The sequence below is a fragment of the Meles meles genome, chromosome 7, assembly GCF_922984935.1.
Source record: "Meles meles chromosome 7, mMelMel3.1 paternal haplotype, whole genome shotgun sequence".
NCBI classification, from domain to species: domain Eukaryota; kingdom Metazoa; phylum Chordata; class Mammalia; order Carnivora; family Mustelidae; genus Meles; species Meles meles.
Window position 1 is genome coordinate 139,804,112 of NC_060072.1, and position 22,924 is coordinate 139,827,035.

The 22,924-nt window shown below is 49.5% G+C and overlaps 1 protein-coding gene across 1 annotated transcript in view; it reads left to right on the plus strand.

Moving 5' to 3' along the window:
* The first annotated feature begins 5,538 nt into the window (after positions 1-5,538).
* JCAD (junctional cadherin 5 associated) overlaps positions 5,539-22,924 on the plus strand; it is a 78,150-nt gene continuing 60,764 nt past the window's right edge. Inside the window, exon 1 of the mRNA XM_046012648.1 lies at positions 5,539-5,610. The gene's annotated coding sequence lies outside the window, so the exon portion shown is untranslated. The remainder of the gene's footprint in view (positions 5,611-22,924) is intronic.

Genomic DNA, 22,924 nt, shown 5'->3' on the forward strand with positions numbered 1-22,924 from the left:
AGGAAAAGAAAAGTGAAGAGAAGAATATTATTTATAAACATCCTTATTTTTTTTAAAGATTTTATTTATTTATTTGACAGACAGAGATCACAAGTAGGCAGAGAGGCAGGCAGAGAGAGAAGAGGGGAAGCAGGCTCCCCACTGAGCAGAGAGCCTGATGCAGGGCTCAATCCCAGGACCCTGAGATCATGACCTGAGCCGAAGGCAGAGGCTTTAACCCACTGAGCCACCCAGGCGCCCCACATCCTTATTTTTTTTTTAAAAAAGGGACAGTTGTGGAACAAACACTCCACCTCTGTGGTGTCACCCTAACCTACCAGCTCACCCTTTGCCACACCCTCGCGTTTGTTTGTACGCGGTCGTGATTTTCAAATGTCTGTGATCACAGAGAAGCTGCGCGATGTGGCTCTGGGAGTTCTCATGGAACACTGCCTTGAACGGTTCCCAAGCTGCTGTGTCACTGTCATCATTATTTTCGCTACTGGCTATAAACTAGCCCGTGGAGTAAAGTGTCTCACGATGAAGATCTGAATTTTATAATTGTTGGACATTTAGGTTGATTTTAATAAGTACCACCAGCCCGAACACCTTGTGTATGTAGTCTTCCTTCCCCTTGTGAATTAAAGGAAAAAGTGTTTATAATTTTTTTTTTTTCTAAAAGCCAGGCAGAATTTTCTAAATTCCCCCCACACTGAGGATTTATCAGCCTTTGCTGACCTATTCTGCCTTATCTTGCTTTATCCTCCTGGGATCTTCTGGTCAGTGAGGCAGGGAATTAGCTGCTGTTCCTAATCATGACTTTTCTCTATCAATAAGTCTGTTTGAATGTTGTTTCTTGTACTCTCAAAAGGCCAGAAGGGGCGCCTGTGTGGTTCAGTGGGTTAAGCCTCTGCCTTTGGCTCAGGTCATGACCTCGGGGTCCTGGGATCGAGCCCTGCATTGGGCTCTCTGCTCAACAGGGAGCCTGTTTCTTCCTCTCTCTCGCTGCCTGCTTCTCTGCCTACTTGTGATCTCTCTGTCAAATAAATAAATAAAATCTTTTAAAAAAAAAAAAAAAAGGCCAGAAGAATTAGGTAGCTAGCCAGAGAGCACTTGCCTCATGGTGGTCAACTTTGGAGACATGATCCTGTCCGAAGTACCCAGAGGAAGTCTACCCAACAGAATGACCATGTTGCGCAGCAGCGTCCCGCTCAAGCGCTGGGGAAGGTGTTGGTTCTTTGGCCCTAAAGCAGATAGATAGATAGCTATAGCCATTGGGGTCCAACCAGAAAAATGAGAACTACTCTAAGAATTTAATATAGCAAGGCAGGGACATAGATAATGGAAAAGCCAAGAAACCAATTGGGAGTGGTGAGGCAGTTGAGTGATCAGCGGAGGCGGGAACTTACTTCTATCCCCAGGCTGAAGGACAGAGCCAGGGTCATCTGGTAGAAGCTGGGCCCAGGGAACCTGGTCCAACAGCACCAAAGTTATGGCAGAAGAGACGCAGCCCTGCTGGAGACACCATCCAAGACACAGAGACACGGAGAAATACCCCGGCTTTTCCTCCCTCCAGCCTTTCAGTCTCCCCACAACGCCTCTCCTTGGTGGACTCAGCTGGAAACCCTGTGTCTCAAGAGTCTGGGACACATGGCTTGCAGGGGTGAGCACTCCCTCCCCCTGCACTGCCGCCATGACCCCAAGTGAAGTAGGGAAGGGATGAGGAATGAGCCCCAGGGCAAACAAAGAATAAGCACAAAATTGTACTGCCAAATAGTCATTCAAAATGGCACCGAGGCAAGAGAGGAAAATCCTGTGACGTGCTGGCCAAGAAAGCAAAAGAGAATGAAATGGTTTGGTTTTAAGTACCCGGATCAGCCATATGCAAGTGAATTGCTAGTTGCAAATGGTGCCTCTAGCTCCTGGGAGCCAGAAAATGACTTACTGAAGACTATTAGTAGGTCACAGAATCTCTAGGAGCCCAATGTCAGGGGTGGAAACTTCAGGAGCAGGAGGGAACACAATACAAGTTGCGCTGGGGTGGGGGTGGGGTGCAGGAGGAGCTTTGCTGTGGAGGCAGGGCCAGGCCAGGCTCCTGGGCTCACCCAACAGACAGTCTGCACAGACAGCTGCTTCTGAGAGCTGGTGACTCCTGCCAACCAGCACCGACCTCCTGTAGAGTGGATTCGTCCCTCTTCCTGCCTCCCCCTGGTCTTGACTAAGTTGAAGGCAGCCAAATGCCCAGCCTGTGACACACACCTGCACCCCAGCTGCAAAGGTGGCTGGAAGAGAAAGTCTGGCTTCTACTTTCAGGGAGGGTGACTCCCATGGAGTGAATCATGTTGCTCTCCCCACTGGAAAAAAAAAGTCCTGTGTTGGAGCCCTAACCCCCAGTGTGACTGTTTTTGAAGACTGGGATTTTAGGAGGTACTTAAAGTTAAATGAAGGCGTGAGAGTGCGGTGTCCATCTGATAGCAGGGGTTGCCTTACAGGAAGAGGGAAAGAAACACACTGAGGAATACACACACCCAGAGAAGCCCACTGGAGAAGGTGGCCGGGCGGTGTGCAAGCCAGGAATTGAGCTCTTGCCACACCCTGACCGTGCTGGCACTCTGATCTCCGAATTTTAGCCTCCAGAACCGTGAGAGAATGCGCTTCTGTTGCTGAAGCCACCTGGCCCATGGTATTTTGTTATGGCAGCCTGAGCAGACTGAGACAAGGACTCAAGGCAGGAAATCCAAGTGAGGCAAAGGAAGATTGTTCCCAAGACGCTGAGTGGCCATGCAGAGGATAAATGCCCACTACGCCCACATTACCAGCTTGTGTTTCCTACAGAACGTTATCAGATCTTGCCACCCCTGTGACCATGAAAAAGGACACAAATAAGTGCACAGGTGCTGAGACAGTACCGTCCCAGTGCCCCTGCCCCACGAGAAAGCTGGTTCCTTTTGCGCCCCAGACCTGCTGGGGGCAGATCTGCATCCCTTGGCCATGTGCTGCTCTGTCTTCTGATGGGGTCACACCAGCGAAAGTAGGCTTTATCAAACCTTAGCCTGAGAAAGGGAGCTTGGAGAATATACTGCCTGTACTGCCTCTTTTCCACCCAGTGCCAGATTCTTCCAAGTCTTCTAAGAGCTCTAGTTGTTACAAGGATAGTCTTTTTTTCTTATTTTGTTTTATTTTTCAGAAAGAGAGAGAGAGTGAGAGCCCAAGCAGGGAGAGTAGCAGGCAGAAGCAGCAGGCTCCTTACTAAGCAAGGAGCCAGATGATGGCAGGACTCGATCCAGGACGCTGGGATCATGACCTGAGCTAAAGGCAGATGCTTAAACGACTGAGCCATGCAGGCATCTCAAAGATTGTCTTTTTCTAACTGCTACTTGTATTTCTGCAAGGAGGCTCTTCTTCCACAAATTCAAAATTAAAAGAACAAGTAACAAAGAAGGTAAAAGATTCGTCCCCACTCAGGGGCAAGTGTTGGAAGGACAGAGCCAGGATCATCCCTGGGAAGGTTATTTCAAGAACATCTTGTTTTCCGGGAGTATCAGACAATCTTCCATTCATTTCCTTTGAGATTAGGCTCCAGTAGAGAAAGTCTGCCTGAGTTATTTTTGTAGTAGCCACTAATGGAGTGTCCAGTGATGTGTCTTTTACAGCAGTAGGTTCTGGGAATAAACAGTTGAATAAGATAGCATCCTTACTCTCAGAAAATGCATAGTGCGGTGAGAAAGGCAAGCGTCGAGATCCCTGGCTTGCAAATATAAGAAATACAAGAGAAAAATGAACAAAACATGATGATGCCTGTAGGAGGGAGAAATTGACTGTGTTTGGAGAGACCCAGAGAGGGTTTCAAAGACAAGGGGCATTTGGGGATGAATGGAGAGAGCCTGAGCGTGCGTCCAAGGCTTCTATTTGAGAGAATGGTTGGACACAGCCACTGTGGTGTCTTGGGGATGAGGTTAGGTAAGCTGGGGCGGTGTGCCTAGGTAATGCCTCAGTAGGAGTTTCTCTGATAAAGGAATAACTAAAATGGAGACTCAGGGCCTGAATCTGGGGTTGAGTAGGTGTATTTTCCCTAGGCTGATCTTTAGAGGTTCTTGAAAGGGACTCCTTGTTCCTTTCTTCCACCTCAAAAACAAACACCCTGCCTACAGTCTCTGCCACATCCCCTCCACCCCACTATTGTAGTACCAAAGCAGCCACAGCTGGTCCAGAGATGAGTCAGTGTGGCCGTGTACCGATAAAACTTTATTTATAAAGCATCTGGATTTGGCCCAAGGGTCATGCTTTGCCAACTCCAGCTCTACGGGATCAGATCTGAAAATACAGTCATCATGTACTCCCGGTTTGTGATTTTAAAGCCTGTTTTGAGGTTCTATCTGCAGATACTGGGGAAGGGCACGGGGAGCTCAGGAAGGAAAATGAGGTGCAGATCAGAGAGGTCTTAGCTCTAGGGAGGAAAGGGCCAAGGTGGAAAGCAGGTCCCACTCATTCTTCCTCTTGGAGTGTCTCCTGGCCGCCAGCCGACTGTCTCACTGCGGCTCCGACTGACTGTGTGTGTTTGGGCCAGCCGCCGCCAGGCAGGAGCTGAGTTCATCCCCGAGGTGACTGTGCACGGGATAATTTATATTTTGGTGTAAACCCACCTCGAGCTCCTTTGAGATGAAAGAGTCTATATAAAACTGAGTTATGACCCAGCTTCATGGGAGCACTGCTGAGTTTTTCCAAAAGTGGAGTTAAACCCCTCTGGCATCTGGGAAGGGCTGGCTGTAAAGGACGGTTGGCCATGTCGGCGGCTCTAGCTTTCGCTGTGGATCTGTGTGCGATAAATCATTCTCCTCCTCCAAGTCCAAGGCGGCATTCGTATTTGCCAAGACGCTCAGGAGGAAGATCTCCAACTGGTCTAAGCTGAGGCAGATCTTTGCTTTTTAAGTTGTTTGGGAAGTGAGAACACACACACATTTGCACTTGCTCATGTACACACACACACACACACACACACACACACACACCCGTTAAGCTCCCGTGATAACGTATTCCAGAATAGCTTTTCCCAACCCTGTAACTTCACATGGATTGTCAGGACACTGGTTTTGTTTTTATGCGAAAGATGTGAGCTGGTCATGCTCCTTCGACATCCTGTCCTTTTTAACGCCCGGAAGACTCGGTTTTGGGGGAGCAAAGCTGTCTCCAGGTGTCCCCATCGCTCACAGAGGCCCAGGGCTGCCCCTCGACAGTATCGGACAGGGCATACCAACGTGCCTTTTTTTAGAAAAGACCGTAAGTGTCTTATCTTACTCCTTTGGAATTTTCCACAGTTATTTAACCTCTAGTTTAGGAAAAGTGGGTTTGAGGGTTCTTCAAATTGTCGCCGAGCGCTTACATCAGATCTGCGAGCTCATTTCACTTGAGGTGGATGGCGCTCCTGCTTGCCAACCTACCTCATTTCCATCTCTCCTCCCCGCTGACTAGAAACCTTGTGGTTAAAATAACACACAGCCTCTGTTCGCAGCTCCGACTTAGAGCTGCTATCGGAGGCAGATTGGGGATTTAAGGAAGTCTCAGAAGATGCTTTTGAGTTGCTTTCTCGGTGTTCAATTTAGACTCTCGTGAAGAAATCGGGGAGCTGGTCAGGTAAAGAACTTCTTTTCTTTTTCATTGTTTTGTTGGGGGCAACGATGAAGAACACTGTGTCCATCGCTTTGGAAGAAGCCGGCTGCGTTCTCGCTGTTGACTCTTGAACGGGGCTTGTGTCTATGTCTCTGAAAGGGGAGTAAAGCGTGACTCGGGAATCGTGCTGAGAGACTGCAGTGGCGAGTCTCTGACGGCGGAGAGAGAGGGCTGGAGGCTTGGTGGGGACAGATGTGCCTCCTTGGGGGGAGCAACAAACCGCCTTTGGGGGTGTGCAGGTCAGAAAAATAGGAAACAGCAGTCGGGTTGGTCTGTCTCGGTGCAGCGTCTGGAGTTCGGTGGCGTGAGCGGCGTGCCTGGCAGCGGTGCCCAGCCCTATCTGGGCATCACGTCTTCTTCCCGAAGAGAACTAAGCCCATTCCCTTCCCTTGATACTTTCTCCTCCAATACTGGGTGCCACCATTACCTGTCTGTCTGTCTGTCTATCTCCCACCTCTAAATTGTTGTGAAGCGTCGCTCTATCTCATTTTTAAATATGTTTAAACTCATGCCTTTCTCCAGTGATAGAACATTGAAGATTGTCTTACATCTCTTTGTCAAATGTATTAACATTTTCCTTGAACACCTGTAACTATGGCTTCTTGAAATAAAATAACACTCGTTTGTAGACTGAGCCATTTTTTCAGAAGAATTTGCCACCGTCCCTCCAGGTCTTTCTTCAATTATACTTATTTTTCTTTTTCTTTCTTTTTTTTTTTTTTGCAAACATTTATGCCTATGAAGTATTTCAATATATCTCACCCCGGCTGAACCAGGTGTTTACTTACTTGATGATCTTTCTCTCTCTCCCCGTCCCTCCCTCTCTCCCTCTCTTTTCTTCCCTTCCCATCTTCCCCTCCCTCCCAGATCATGTTCCCTATTATGTCTTAATTTGAAGAAAATTCTATTCCTATTTGGTGTTAGAGCCAAATCAGTCAGCCAATCAGCCAATCAATCAGTCACTCACTCAGTCCCTCATCAGTCAAACATTTGTTCGAGTGCGGTCCGCACGCTCTGTATTGGGATAGTCACCCGGGTTGGGGGAAGATCTGTACCATCCCCACATTTATCGTGTGTATGGGCTCCTCCATACAGTCAATAATTAGCAAATACCATCTGTACAAAATGAAGGGCTAAATTTCCAACTTCGGATTATGGGACACTTCGAAGTAATGACACGCCGCCATTCCCGAGAGCGCACTACGCACCAGGTGCTGAGCTCAGCACTTTGCCGTCATCTAGCTTGATGATTCTCTCGACAGTCTTCCTGTTTCAGGGCAGGAAACTGAAGCCTGGAGAGAGGCTGATGTCCAGCTTCATACGACTGATAAGCAGGGGACTGGATGCACAAAGCTTCAGTCCCGCCAGGGCGCAGGCTGTGGCAGGTGTCAGAAATTGTGTGCGAGAAGTGGTCCGTGGGCTGGGCCCCAAACTGTTGCCCAGCCTCCAAGAGGCAAGAAGGAGCAGCTCGTGGGCGAGGGTGGGCAGGGCAGGGAGGAGGGTCAGTGTGGCTGGGGGCTCGCGCCGCAGGGCTGCCGGGGAGGGGAGGCACAGGGAGGACCTGGGTCGTGAGAGGCAGCGGTGCTGGGTGCAGAAGGAGCCTTCTGCTGCTGGGCTTAGGCAGGAAACAAGGAAGAGGGTGGGATCCTGAGAAATACTGCTCAGAGCCCAGCGCAGGCTTTGCGGCTCCCTGCCTTCCCCAGGTACCGCAGGGCTCAAACCCTCCGCCTCTGCTCACAGAGAGGGTTCTCCCTCATGGGACAAGCTTCCTGGACTCTCCTATTCAAGGAGCAGCCTGCGACCACCCCTGTTTGCTTCTTGTTGTGGTAAAATAGACATCACATAAAATGTAATTTTTCAACCATTTTCCAAGGGACAATTAAGTGGTATTTAGTACCTTCCCACCCTCGCGCAACCATCACCGCCGTCTAGTTCCAGATAACACTGCCGTCAACCCAAAGGGATATCCTATACTCTTTAAATCCTATATCCACTCCCCATTCTGCCAGCCCCCCAGGCCCTGACCACCAAACCACCGATCTGCTTTCTGTCTCTATGGCTCTGTCTGTTCTGGACATTCCACATAGACAGAATCGTTCAATACGGTCTTTCGTATCCGGCTTCTTCCTCATAGTGTAACGTTTTCAAGGTGCATCCCTGACGGAGCCTGAATGGTCCCTCATGCCTTTTCCTGGCTGAGTGGTACTCCCTTGCATGCACAGTCACATGCTGTCCGCCCACTCAGCTTCTGGTGGGCACGTGAGTTTCAGCTACCGTGAACGGTGCCGCTGTGACGTTCATGGGCCAGGCTTTGTTGGGACATGTGTTTTCCGTTCTCCTGGGTGCGTATGCAGGGGTGGAACTGCTGGGTCATATGGTAACTCTATGTTAAGTTTGCAAGTTGCTGCCAAACCCCAACAGCTGTGCCGTTTCACTTCCCACCGCCACGGACGAGGCCTGCAGTGTCTTCGCATCCTCGCCAACACTGGTTACTTTCTATTTTTCTTTCCTTGCAGCCGATCTGGTGGGTGTGAAGTGCCATGTCGTTGTGGTTTTGATTTGCATTTCCCTGATGACACCGAGCATTTTTTTTTTTATGTGTTCATTGGCCATTTGTCCTGTTCCATTTTTATTCCCTTTATTTGGCTCTATTCTTATTTTTTAAAGATTTTATTTATTTATTTAACAGAGGAAGATCGAGACAGAGAGAGCGCGCATGAATACGAGGACGGGCAGAGGGAGAGGGAGAAGCAGACTCCTGTTAGCAGGGAAGCCAATGTGGGGTTCGATCCCAGGACCCCGAGATCATGACCTGAGCCAAAGGCAGATGCTTAACTGACTGAGCCACCCAGGTGCCCCTTGCCTCTATTCTTGATACATAAGTCCTAGGTTTACCTCTTCTTGTTACATTACATGTTCAATTACTTTCTATCTCTCCTGTGACTAAGTAACCTTCATGAGGTAGGGACTCTGACTGTGTTGTTCATTATTGTATCTCAGTATCTAGGACAGGCTTGGGTATCACAGTAAAAAAACTCAGTATGTATTTGCAGAATAGCAGAATATCAAACTATGGCTATTGCCCCCAGCCCTGGGCCTAGGGCTTCTCCTCCCTGCTGGGGGCTCAACAGATGGGCAGCACAGGGAGGGAAGAGCCACAGCTGGTGCCTACACCACTCCTGACCGAGTTCCCACCCTCCCTGCCCCCAGCCCAGGTGGCCAGAGCGACAGTGCCCTTCCACACCCAGCCAGCCCTTGGACTGTGAGAAGTGGGAGCAGCAAAGTAGTCACAGAGATATTCAAGGTTGAGGTCGCGAGAGCCAGAGCTAAGGCGGCAGCAAGGAGAACAGAGTGGGAGGAATACAAAGGAGGGGGATATTTAAGGAAAAATCGGTAGAACTAGATGACTGGCTGAAGTGTCAATCAAGGTAACTTCAAATTTTGAACTTGGAAGGTTGGGAAACCGGGGGCACCATTAGCGGTGAAAGGAAGTTGGAGAAAAGAGTCTCTGCGAGCAGGGGAAAGGAGGATGGCTTTACGCTGAGTTTGAGAAGGCAGGAGATCAGGCGGTGGCAGACACAGCCCTGATGCTGAAAGGGAGAGGGGAGAGGGACCCAGAAAGGGAGGGCAGACCCGGAAGTGTCGCTATGGTGAAGATGGGTGGAGGAAGGGGGGTGAGCAAAGGGAAGAGGGGCAGGGGGAAGGGCGTGGAGAGAAAACCAGAGTCTGGAGATGTTGGAGCAGAAAAGACAAAAGGAGGGGATGTAGAGCACAACAAAGGAAATGGGTGTGGGGGGCGGTGAGAGGTGGTGAGAAAAGGAAGAAGCAGTGAGGGGTTGGTATTCCAGAATATTTCCCACCCGTTCAGAAGCAAGTAAGAGGGAGGGGCGGGGAACAGGGAGATTTGCCAATTGACCTGGGGGTCCATCTTCTTTCCTTGCCCTCCCCTTTGCCCCCATCCAGTCTCCCCAAACACCCCAAAACTAGCCTCTCCTAATGACCTACAGCCCAGGACCGTCCAGGTGAAAGGCTGTTACTGAGTAAAGTCCAGACTTTCATTTAGAGAGTTTGCAAGGATATCCTGAGACAGGAAGACTTTGAAGCCTAACATGGCTTCTTTGTCCCACGGAGCGCTAGTCCTGCTGTGCCCATGGGTGTGCTCTGCACTTTGCAGAGCGGTGCTGGAGCGAGACCTCGGTGCACATGACAGGAGGTATCTAAAGATCCCCAAGCGCGGGGGGCATGTGAGAGAGGCGGTCTGGGGAGAAATGAAGGTGCTCGGTCCCTGGAGGGGGGGTTCCGAGCTGGGAGATCCGCTCCGAGGTCCTCTGTCTACGACTCTGGATCAGGCATTTCATTTGGCCAAGTTGCGCCAAGGACTCCAAGCTCAACTTCATCCAGAGTCAGGGTGAGAAAAACATCTCCCCAAGTGTCCAGTGAGGAGCAGGTTTATGGGAACTTGCCAAAAGCCTAAGCAAGCTCACTCCGTTTTTAAATGTTAAGGACATGGGAGTTTTCTCTTCCGTCCAAATGTAGGCTGAAATGTATTCATGAAGACAGCACTTTCTACCCAGGATGGAAAACTCTGATTTGGGGAAGAGCATTTTGTGGCAGAAATCTAATCTCTCACAGACTCAGTGGAAACTCCAGTGAGGGGAGGATCCCCGCCATCTGCCCTGCTGGCGAAGGACCCCAAGGAGGGTGCCCATGTGTGAGGACCTGAATGCTGGGGACAATAGCGTAGCTTTGTGTCTTTGTGAGCCTCTCACTTTGAGTGTTTAATATTGTTCCATGCCTGGAGTCCTGCTGATAGAATTTTCACATCTCTGTTGCAAAGTCGCGTTCACTAATCATAAGACTGGATGCCTACACTTCCTCGGCTCTGAGCCCAAATAAAGAGGAAACTTCTGAAAGTCAAGTGCACTGTACAGAGACTCCATGACAGCCCCCCCGTATGTGACCACTCTTATCACAGAATAGGCTCCTGACGTTTTTCTGGAACCTGACCTACTGACCAAAGTGTCCTAGGCTGTAGAAGACCTGCCAGGATAGGGTGCATGTTTTATTAGATGGTACTGCCAAACATTTTTTAGACTTTGCAGGAAGTTGTCCCTTAGGCAATTAAAAAGCAAATAAGAGTTTTGTCTTCCTTCTGAAATGCTGGCGCTTCAGGACTGGTGTCCTTGGATGTTGTGTTTTCTGATGTCATTCAATCATTCCCTCATTTATATACTTATTCAACTAACAAATATTTGTGTAAGCTCACCATAAGTCCCACTGGGAGAAAGAGGCAAGACCCTATCCCTGTTCTCAAGTCTTAAGAAACAGTCCAGGATTGCCAGGGGGATGAAAAGAGATCACGGAAGAGAAATGTACAGAAACCAGGTTCTGGGGAGGGCGAGCGAGTAGGGCTCCTTCATACAGCTCTGACCTCCCCGCATTTGAGCTGAGGGGCACCGCCCTAGCAGGTCCAGCCAGGAGGATAATAACTGAGAAATTAAATGGGAGAATGGGCACCTTGCACGTCATCCAAGCTCAAAGATCTACGGCCCTTTGGGTTCATCCCGATCGACCCTTTGCGCTGCTGCAGACCTCGCAGTGACCAAATTCCACACAATGTGCTGCTTTTATCTGAGACACCCTTCCCTGCTGCAAAACATCTGTTCAAAATCATAGATGGTGTTTAATGCATCATCTGGAATAACGGTTTTAATGTTCCAGAATGGCGCTGGAACAGAAATACCGGCTGGGGTCTTAGAGCCCTGGAAGGCTGTGTCCTAAAGGGAGGGACGTGTTCCTTCCTGGATGTCGCCACGAGGACATAAGTGAGGAGAAGGGCTAGCACGGTTGGGTGGATGCTGGGTCTGAGCCGTTGGAAGACCCTTGGTGGACTTCAGCACATAAATTGTAAAAATCAGACTTTGACCTTTTATATGATCAGAAGCGGTAAGGTCAATGAAGGCCAATGCTCATTTATAATGGCAGATGAGGGGCGTCTGGGTGGCTCAGTGGGTTAAGGCCTCTGCCTTCAGCTCAGGTCGTGATCCCGGGGTCCTGGGATCAAACCCCGGGTAGGTCTCTCTGCTTGGTGGGGAGCCTGCTTCCTCCTCTCTCTCTGCCTGCCTCTCTGCCTACTTGTGATCTCTGTCAAATAAATGAACAAAATCTTTAAAAATATATGTATATATATAATGGCAGATGATTAGCATAAAACAACCACCTCACAGGCTTTGAAAAACATTATATGAATTATTTTATAATAGTCTTACCTTCCTGATTTTTAATTTTCTTAAATTAATATTAAAATTATATTTATGATTTCAGCACATACAAATGAAGGTGAGGAATTGGGCCAGAAAATTGGCAGAAGGACCCCCTTAGGGGTTAGACTTCATCCACAATAAGGGGCTGGTGATAGACATAGTGAACTTCAGCTTTTGTCGTCTTGTCATCCTTTTTGATACCAGCCCTAAAAGGGTGTCTAAAAGTTATTTTCACCTTTCCCCTGGGTACTGCTCAACAAAATCATTGGCAGGTAGACTTAGCAAGCCAGGGCAATCCCGCCCCGTCAGTAAGAGGGTGGATTTAGAAACAGAACCCACTTGGTTGGTTCTCCAACCTGCCTCTCCCTAGCACATTGACTTCCCTAAGCTTAGGTTTCCTGATCTGTAAAAATCAAAATAATAAAAGCTCCTAGCCCTCAGGAATGTTATGACAACGAAGTAAGTTAATGTATGCAAAGCTCTTAGCACATCCCATCCATGTTAACTCTTATCATCGCAGGTAACCTACGAATAACAGAATGAGCCCCCGTCTTTAGCCAGCTGCCAGCCTGCCTCTCCTCCCTCCCGTGAGTTTAGCCAGAAAGCTCAGCTCTGATGAAGTTACTCCTCTGCTTGAAACCAGGGAAGGAATCAAGTCCCAACCACCACAGTGTGGGGGGTGGGGGCGGGCTTGGTAGGGAGTGCTTAGGAAGGTGCTTCGCTCTCTCTTCCCAGCAACCTGCACTCCAGCACCCCCTAAAGTCACAGCCCTTTCCTGAAGGAGCCCTAGGCTCCAAGGCCTCTGTGGCTTAGCTCCAGGTTCCCTCAATCCTGGGGCCCCTTCCTCCCCATCTCTGCCCAAGCGCGGGTTCCCATCAGAACCAGTCAAGCGGGAGTTCATTCCTTCCAGCGCGTTTCTGTGATGCCCCCTGCCTTCGCTGCAATACCAGCCGCGCTCACTTGGAATTGATGTCTCCTGCCGTACACAGGGAGCTCCTTGAAACCTGCAACAACGTCTTGCTTATTGTTATGCCTCCTGTGGTACTTTGGTGGTGTTTTGCGCATAACCGAATAGCAGAAAATGTTGGCTGAATTGAATTGAAACATCGATTCTCTAATTGTAGGTCATTCCGGGAACAATAGGGAAGCTTGTTAGGGATCAAAAGAATGGGATACTTGGAGCGCCTGGGTGGCTCAGTGGGTTAAAGCCTCTGCCTTCAGCTCAGGTCATGATCTCAGGGTCCTGGGATCGAGTCCCGCATCAGGCTCTCTGCTCAGCGGAGAGCCTGTTTCCCTCTCTCTCTCTGCCTGCCTCTCTGCCTGCTTGTGATCTCTGTCAAATAAACAAATAAGATATTAAAAAAGAAAAAGAAAGAACGGGATACTTAAGTCTGTGTGTGTGCACGTGTGTATGTGTGTGTGATGTATGTACAGACACATTTCCTCATGCGCGAAATAAACATACGACGTGTGGCGTTCCTCCCGACTCAGAATCTATGAATCTAAGTTATGGGCTTTCCTCACCTTACCCCACAACTCTAAATATTGAGGCAAAAGCAAAGCTGGGGCTCTGCCCTCTAGAGCCACGGGAAGTTGACTAGGCAAGACGTGAGTCACCGAGAGTGGTCTGAAGAGCAGCGTGCCTGCCTCCCCTGCAGCCCAGCTGGCCTTCCTCGGCCGGTGGACTTGACTCATGATTTCAGTCCCGCTTTTGATGTCAGAAGTGGCAGATTTTCTCTTCTCCCTGTAGCACCTCACAGCCATGTGATTACCTTGCCCACAGGTAGACACCCCATAACTGTCTCTTGAGTGAATGAGCAAATAATCCTTACTGGCATCCAGTAACAATAATGACAATCATTCTAAATACATTTATGACCGGAGTCTGTGCTTAAACACAAAGCCACGGTTTCTGCCGAGTGATGAGTCCTCCTCTAGACATTATACATATATTACCTCACTTAACTGTCGTGACATTCCTGTGGGTGAGGGGGCTACAAATTCAGACTTCTCCGTTGTATGTAGCAATGATCATGTAACATTATTTGTTGAGCTTATCACTATGTAAAAGCATTCTATGCTCATGTTTATTATACATCTCCTTGTTAAATGTCATCCATGAAGATAGGGAGTTTTCCCCTCATTGTACTCATCGCTGTTTCCTTAGCACAGTGCCTGGCACATAGGAGAAGCTCAATAAATGCTTGCTGAAGACAATTGTAATTTATGTCAAGAATTTGGTACTAAATAAGCTCTATGAGAAAGAGAAAAATCATTTAATCGTTGAAGGAAACTCATTCTGAAAAAGAGAATGAAGCCTGAAATTGATTGGGTTTAGGGAGGCGGGGTTAAGGCTAACAGAAGTTTGTTTGTTTGTTTGTTTGTTTGTTTGTTTGTTTTTGCCTCTGATTTCTTGATGGGGGCAGGAATGAGACAAAAAATGGGAAGACAGGAATCCCCCTGAAGGTTTTGGAAATGATGATCTAAGGCTTTTCTTTCATAATATTGTTCCCCCTTTGGAAGGGAGGCAGAAAGAAGAATTGGGGAAAACTGTAGGTTTCATTTTCCCCACTTTATAAAACTCTGAAGGACAAGAATAAAAACTAGGCAGATTGGAAATTCAGAGGAAGTCTACAGAAGAGATCACAGAAAAAGTCCGGGTGGAAAATAAACTAAAAATCGCAAAGGACAACGCAGCTCTCCTGGCAGAAAGACAGCAAACGGGGAGTCCAGAGGCTACCAGTGAAATCGAGTGAAGGAAACAGTGGGAGGAAAAATCCAGAAAATGCATCGTTAAGGAAAGCAGCACAGATGAAGTTAGGTTCTGCCAGCACGAGTCCTAACTGTTGAAAGGAAACGGGAAGCTTTGGGGGCGAAGGTAGTAAGCGGAGCAAATAGCAGAGTGGTGGGTGGAATTTTTAGGCTGGAGATTTCATGGCAAAAAGTCACGCACAGTAAGAACCTTGGCATGGCAGTTAAAGGGAAGAGCCATTCCAGAGACTAAAGGGGCTTTATGAAAAAGACATGAACATGTTAGGAACTGGAGGACAGTTGTCCCACTAAACACCCTACACACAAACCAGAATGCATAATTCATTCATTTGGCATTTATTAAGCCTCAGCCAGCTACTGGGGGTAATGGGGGTACAAAGGTGGACGGATCAGGCCAAACACAAGCCCTACTTCTTCGAGTTTGCAAATGAATACATCAGAGAGTCTCACGGATGAATATATAAGTTCAAGTTGGTGTTCTGGGCAATGGAGTCCAGACGGAAGTGTGGATAACAAAGGAACCAGGTCTACATGAGCTGGGGAGGGGATGGACGTGTAACCGGGCTTTCGAAGGAGTGGCGTTTGAACTGGGATCTGGAACAGGAGAGGAAGGAGGTTGGGTGGAAGAATCCTTCTGGATAGAGGGAACAGCGTGTGCAAAGCAAGTGAGGTGGGAGGGGCTGACAAAGTCCCGTCAGGCAGTCCAGGGAGTCGTGGTCCCTGTCTGAAGTTTCATCCCAAGAGCAGGAGGACATCAGAGGGAACTATGACTTCTTCCTCCTGGGAGGAACAAGATGCCCCCAGTAGCTGGACTTTTCAGATAACCCAAACTCACCCACTGGTGTGCGAAAACCACCTGTATTTTTCCCACCCTTGATGGACAAAGGTCTTGGAAGAGGCTCGCCAATGTATTTCCTATCCTTCCCAAGGCTTACTCCCTGAACTCTTAGCATTTTCTTGATGGAGCAACGCAGCAAAACCTGTACTTTCGAGGCACAAAAGCTGCTTGTCCTTATGCTCAGGAAGCCTAGACTGCTTTTCTCTTTGAGTCCTGGTCTGTTCTTGACCTTTTTCAATTCCAGCGGCTGCCGCTGCGTCTGCCTCATTGTCTAGTTGAATGCCCCAGTCTGTTGCAGAAGGAAGAATCAGAGAACCAAATCAGGAGGCTTCGGTTCAGCTGGAGTACGTGGGGTTCGTGGCTCCCCGGGTGCATTTTGGGTGTCCTTCGGTGTGCACCGATGCTCTGAACAGCAGGGCGGCTGGCGTGGGCTTCAGCTGGTGCCCTAGGGCTGTGCTGTACAGTACGGCAGCCATGGCCACACGTGGATTTAAGTGGAATTAGTTAACACTGACTAAGTTAAGAATTCAGGCCTTTGTCTCATTAGGCACATTTCAGGTGCTTGGTGGTCACATGTGGCCAGCGGCCACCATACCAGACAACACACGTCCAAACACTTCTATTATCACAGAAAGTCAAATGGGGCCGTACTGTCCCAAGATGTTGGTGGAGACCAGGAACCAGATCATCTTCACTATTGTCATTAATATTTTTAAACCTCTATCTGACAGTGACTCTAGACACGGACCAAATGCAGAACTGAATGTGGCCTTTCCTATGCCTCCGAGCTGACAAAAATACAACCCGCAAATTATTCCTTTAGAATTGTTATAATTACTGTAATGCTATTGAAGAAATGCTTAGAGATCTGCTATTTCCAGCAGAGCAATGGACTCAAAGCTCATTAAAATTCTACAGTTGCTCCCTGGAAAATCTGAGCTCTTGCTCAGTTCACCTTCCCACAGCGTCTCCAAATAGACACACGTCACATGCATGCCATGCAGCCTTAACGATGTGTTTGAGACATTCCATGACCCCCCTCCACGAGCTGCTGTCAGTTTATACCCCCACCTCAGGAAACCAGGTACATTCAGGAACCTGAGACCTTGGCACAAGCAGATGCTCATTAAAAAAAAAAAAAAATCAGCTTGTTGAACTGATGAGATACTTATCCTATGTTCTGAGCTCAGAATAGCAAATGAAGAAATAGATCGAAGATATTCTGGCTGGATGTTATATGAAAGTCATGTCAAGGTGTGATGAATAATGCATTAGAGAGTCCTTGATTTTCATTATGTGGCAGCTTGAGAATGTGGTCTGTGCCCGGAGGTTTCCCTAACCAGCACAGTCATAATGACATGTATACGGGATCACTAATCCCTGTGATGGCTTCTGTAGGCTAGGTAGCCTTCTCATGGAACAGATGAGGAAACGGGTTCGGAGAGATGGGGTTGATGGCAAGCAGGAGTCTGGCTCTCAGCTGGTGTGACTCGTATCCCCTCAGGACTAGCCACCCACACCCCGCTGCTGCTCTCAGGCACACGCTTCCCTGTCTCCTGGGAGGTGGGCTAGGAAAATGCGTGCACCAAGGCCAAGGGACAGAGAAAGGAGCCCTTTCTGGTCCTGGCGGCTCAGATCTTTCTGGAAGCTTCTCCTCATTGTAGCTCCTCAGGTGACAGTATGACTTGTATGCCCTGAACCCTAGCTTTTACTGACAGTAGAAGAAAAAAGTAGAACGCAGCATTCTTTCTCTGACTGTTGTAGTCAGCTGACTCAACATGACATGAGTTTCAGAGAGAAGTTCCACTTTATTTAAAAGCGAACAAATAAGCAAACAGAAACAAAACAACCTGCAAAAAAGTTCTCCAGGACGAATGCGAACAGCCTGTCTCTTGCTGATTTGGCCATGTGTCGTGACCACTGCTGCCGGGAGAATGCACCGTTCAGGGCAAGGCTGGGGTTTCGGGGTTTTGTAAGGGTTCTCCTCTAGAGAATCTCAGCTCCTAACCTGAGTGGCTCATAGATTATTTTCTGAGCAGCTGTCCTGTGTCGGGCTCTCAGGATCCAAGGACGAGTGAGGTGCAGTCCTTGCCCAAGAGGGGGCTGTGGTCTGCCCTGGGAGAGCCACAGGTCAGCAAATAATTAAAACACCGCAGGATAAATGGAATGATACCAGGACGTAGGAGGTGCAAAAGATACATGAGTACAAAATGCCTACTTTCAACCCCAAACCCCAGGTTAGGGCAGTTGGATGGGGATGCAAGCTTAGAGATGGGACAAGCTAGGAGCGGGCTATAGGCCACGATTAGCGCTGAGCCATCTGGACAAGGCACCTGGGGCACAGGTACCCATTCCTGAGGCCACAGAGGAGCTGGCCAGGACCTAACTTAGAATGATGGTCTTATAAACCACGGTTCACTCAGGGATAGAATCAACCTTAATAACCGATTGGTAAATATCTATCAGCAATACTGAACGAGAAGTGAAGAAATGGGTCTGGGACCAGATAGTGATTTCAAGAGTTGAGAGTCACGGGCTCATCCATTGGGCAACACTGGGAACCGCAAGTTCGAGGCGGGAGAGAAGAAAGGGGGGCATGGACCCGGGAAAGACCCAGAGTTCTAGGGCACGAAGAATGGACGTGAAGTTTGCCCCAAGGCCACAGGGAAAAGGATGAAATGATCAGAGGGACTCGGCATCACAGCCCAGTCTACGAGGCCCCGGCCCGAACCCACCCCGGACTGAAGTCTGGAGCACCGGGTCCAAGGTCCCCCTCAGACCATCGGAACGGGCCTTGCCTCTGCTGAGAACCAGATGCCCTCCTCGATGGGGGACTCTGGAGGCTCGTTTCCAGAGGGAGTGTGGGAGGAAGAAAAGATGGGACACCACCCCACACCTCAGCGAGAGCAGGGAGGGAGAAAGCCGTGGGGAAAAGGAGAGGACAGGCAGGCTACATCTGTGACGCACGGGCCAGAAGGAAGGGGGTGGGAGTGGGCGGTTGGCCTTTGCGAAGGCCAGGATGGCGTCTCGGCTTTCAGCGGCCAGAAACCCAGTTTCTCCCCGTAAAGCCGCCCTCCTCCTCCCCCGGGACTGCGTGAGGGAGGGCGCAGGCGGCAGCTCAAAGCTCCTGCGCTTTCAGCCAGAAGGCGGTATTCTGCACAGATGCCGGGGCAGCGACACCAGCCCCCCAGCGGTGGTCGGACCTGTCCCAGTATGTCCCAGAAGCCCCTCTCCCCCCACACGTCATGAGTTTTCCTCTCCATACAAGGGGTGACGGGTGACAAGGCAGGAAGGCCCGTTCCCAATGACTTCCTCACGTTCCTCCCTTTCGGCTTCGAGGGGCCGCCTCACCCTCCCAGAGTCCCTGTGGGCCCGGTGAAGTGCTGCGGGAGACAGACGGCACCAGGGAGGTCCCCTCCCTCTATAACGGGGTGCCCAGCTCTCGGCCAAGAGCCTCAGGATGGCAAGCAGCAGCCGATAAACCGATATCCGACACAGCCACCGTGTTAGAGTTTCCTTCCGAGATGCTTATGGAGGAACCTTGACCTTCAAGTAGTCGCTGCATCCTGAACCCGTCCTTGGTCCCTGGGGGGCCCTCGGCTCTATTGCTGTCACCTGACTGAGGGCCCGAGGGGCCAAGTACTGCCCTGACCATCCACGAGGGTCACATACCAGGGGCTGGAGCTCAGCAGGAGCTGGGGGGTGCCAGGCCCTGAGCCCCCCCACCGGCCGATATTCCTCATGGACTCAGCAACTCTGCCCAGCCCCTTTCTCCTTGCGTCCTGCTGTCCAGAAGGGACCAGCTGTGGGCCGTATGTCTGTCTCACACCTCTCCATAGGCAGCTTGCATGCCCCAACGATTTTGCTGAGTCCTCAGTTCCAAATGACCCAAACTGACGTGGTTGTCCAGATGTGGCCAGCAGCGGGCGTGTGAGCAGCGTTAATGCTGGACACCCAAAGTCAGTCTAGAATGAGCGCGCCACTGGGATCTGCACAGAGAAGTTAGGAGACCATCTGTGGCCTTTGTCAACATTTAAACCATGCCCAGTGTGAGTGACACCTTGGTTTCTGCTGAAGGCACATTGCTGTTGTTATTAAGTCTCCGGATGTCAAAGCACAGCACTTTCGCATCTCAAAATGGGAAAGCACAGCAGACTCAACATCTGGGACCTTGGGTATCTGCACGTAGGGCACTGAATTCCTTCTACAGTATATCCTTTCCATTATTTTTTAATTTCTCAAAAATGCCTATTTTCTGGCTAAAACCCGTGGCTTACTTAGGGCATTTTGCATTCTTTCCATTTTCAGAATCAGCGTATGTAGTTGGCTTTCTTTACAGACCCTTTTCCATAACAGAATTCTTTCTGGAATATTCATAAACATCGCCAAGCTGCGGGCAGGTGCCGTGGGCTGAGCTTCTGACTCCTGGCTGCTGCTCAGGTCATGATCTCCGGGCGGTGAGTGCAGAGTCTGCTCGAGATTCTCTCTCTCTCTCTCTCTCTCTCTCTCTCTTTCTCCCTCCACTCGTGCTCCCTCTCTCCCTAAAAGAAATCATTATAAGAAAGAAAAAGGGTTACCAAGCAGAAACATGGGGAAACCTGAGTTGAAATGCAGACAGATGCTAAGACGAAGGCCGAGCTCATCGCCAGCTAAATCGCTCGCCCTCACCCCACGCAATCGCTCTCAGACCCTTCTAGTGTCTCAGCCGAAGAACAGATTAGTAAATGTCACAGATTTTCGGGGTCATTCACAGAGGGTCAAAACCAGGAACAGTCAAGCGGCAAGTGCACACCGGCTCTGGCCCTGCCATTAATTCTGCCCTCGGGAAGAGAGAGGCTTCTTTCTGGAAACCTTGGACCACTCCCAGTGGGACACACAGTGCGGGGCTCTGTGTTCAGAGCTGAGGCCTTCCCTCAGGATGTTGGCCATGGGGGCAGGTGCCCATGAGGAGAGCCCTCAGGTTGGCCTGTTGGCAGGGCCCAGAGAGAAGACCGGGGGAGTGAGGGGTGCTGGTGATGGTTTCGGCAACTACGGAGGCTCCCAGCTGCTCTGCTCCGCCTGCCACCAGAAGCCAGGAGCTGCGGATGGGCACTGCCTGGCCTGTCTTCAGCCCTGCCTCCTTGTCACGGCCCTGCTCGGATCCCCACATCCCACAACGCACTCCCCAGCCCCTGCCCTGCTCTCATTTCCACTCTCCACTCGCCTCTCTCCTTCCAGAGGCTCACTCTGTGTTATAGAAAATGGACTCTGTGATTTCGACAGAAAGGAGGTTGGGAGGGGAGGGCACTTGAATAGAGTTTAGAATCTACTTATTGCCATCATGAGGAAATTCAACTAGTTTTCTATGCCTTTCCACCTCCTTAACTCCTACACCCATCCGAGACAATTTGACGTCAGTTCCCATGTGTGAGCACCCCCTCCTTCTGACAGGAACTTCCTTGAAAGATAAATTTAAACAGAAATTCCATTATGCCATTAGAATCTCATCCAGAATTGCATTTATTTTTGAGAAGTTTTTTCTTAGCGCTGTTTAGTGATCTTTTAATTATGCCAAACAACTGTCAGAAATCATATTGCTGGGCTTCTCGAAAATGTACCCGTCGCCTTAAGTCACCATATTGCTCTTCCTCCAGAGTATCACTGCTTTTGTTCAGCCACGAAGAGGAAGACAAGCCTCTGGCCCCCCGAGGCCCCAAAGGAGATGAATGAGCATGGCTGGGAGGGCCCAGACCGGCTAGGACTGCGTCTGCGCCATTTCTAATCTTGCCTGGGGCCTGGCTCCAATTCCCTCTTGTGCCCCCGATCTTATTTATCAATAGTATGTGAATTAGAGCAGAAGCTACCAGACAGTGAGCTAATCATGGCCTACCCTTCTGCCTGAGGACAGCTGTGTCCCAGAGGTCAGGATATACCCCATACCCTGCGGTGACTGGATTTCCAATTTTAAGGGTCCTGCTTCTCAAGAGTGGATAGGGACCTTTGATTGAGGACGGAAAGGGATTAAGGAGTAGACAAGGATACGATCTAGAATGTTCACATTTTCTTCCCTTAACTCTGTCTTCTATCCACCCGTCCCTCTCTGGCTGCCTATCACCCGTGCAAATTCTCCTAAGAAGTTCGTCAAGCCGCCCTCAAGTAAGCCAGGTGGTGTCCAGGCTGAGTTTTGGACCTTGGTGTATTCTTAGAGTATTTTTAGTCGTCCTTGGCTTTGGAAACAGAAGGAATTTACAGAACACCATTTATCACACTGCCGGACTAGAAGCTTTTTGGCTAAATTAAACCCCTAAATTAGTTAAATAGGTTCCCATTAGATTGAGAAGGAAAATATCAGCAAATTCTCCAGTTGTTCGTAAAAGTTAACCGGGTTGTGGACTCTTGATGTTCACTACTGGGACCCAGACATTCTTCTGACCATTTTCATAAACATAACGGGGAAGGAAACAAATGAGTCATTTTGCATTTATTTGGAAACAATTGTGTTTTCATATATTGCAAATAACATTTATACAGCGGAGTTGATGTGCGCGAGCGCGCGTGTGTGTGTGTGTACTTTAAGAGTCCCCAAATACAGAAAAGTCTTGCTGTTTGCTAGACAGCTAGCACCTGCTGTCCTATTCCAAGTGATTAACTCATCTACAGTGACTTCTCTTTTGATAAATCAGACAGCGTCCCTGGCTCCCAACACGGTGGTGGCCGGCCTATATTCTATGAAACCATTACCCAGGGACCTCTAAATATTTTGATGCATTTCGGAAGGGACTTCCACAAAGGTCTTCCAACATTGCCGTCCCTGTCCCTGGATAGCCATTAGCAGCAACGTAAAAAAAAAAAAAAAAAGGAAGGAGCATTCCCATTTCACACCCTTTCTCCCCGATGCTCCGCTGAGATCTGACAGATGGAAACACAGCAGTAGTTTCGCAAGTGGCTGCCAAATAGGGCAACCAAACGAGGCAGGGAGAGAAGGGGTGCTATTCAAGATGCCGAGAGCTGGATACTCCTCCTGCTTTCTCGCAGGTAGCCGCTCACCATGCCACGGCGGTTCCGCTCCGCTCGCCAGACCGAGGCAGCTGGAGGTGGGAGGCGCAACCTCACCACCGAAGGAAGAAAGCCACCCAGCCCTTCGTTTCACAGATGGGGAGACCTTGATGCAGATGGGCAAAGTGGCTTATCAAGGACATGGAATGATTCAGGAAAATTCCAGTCTCTCGACTCCCCGTTCCAGTGGTCAGGCTGTCACACCCCGTGCGCTGTGTCTATCACAGAGGCAAAGCAGGGCTTGAGGCACGAAGGCCTTCTGCTGTCCATGGCTTCTAAAGTTTGTCCTAAAGGCGGGGTGGGGGGGGGCCTTCTTGATTTTGGTTCATGAGCTTTATTGTTTATACATCCCCTCCCTCCTTGGGATAGA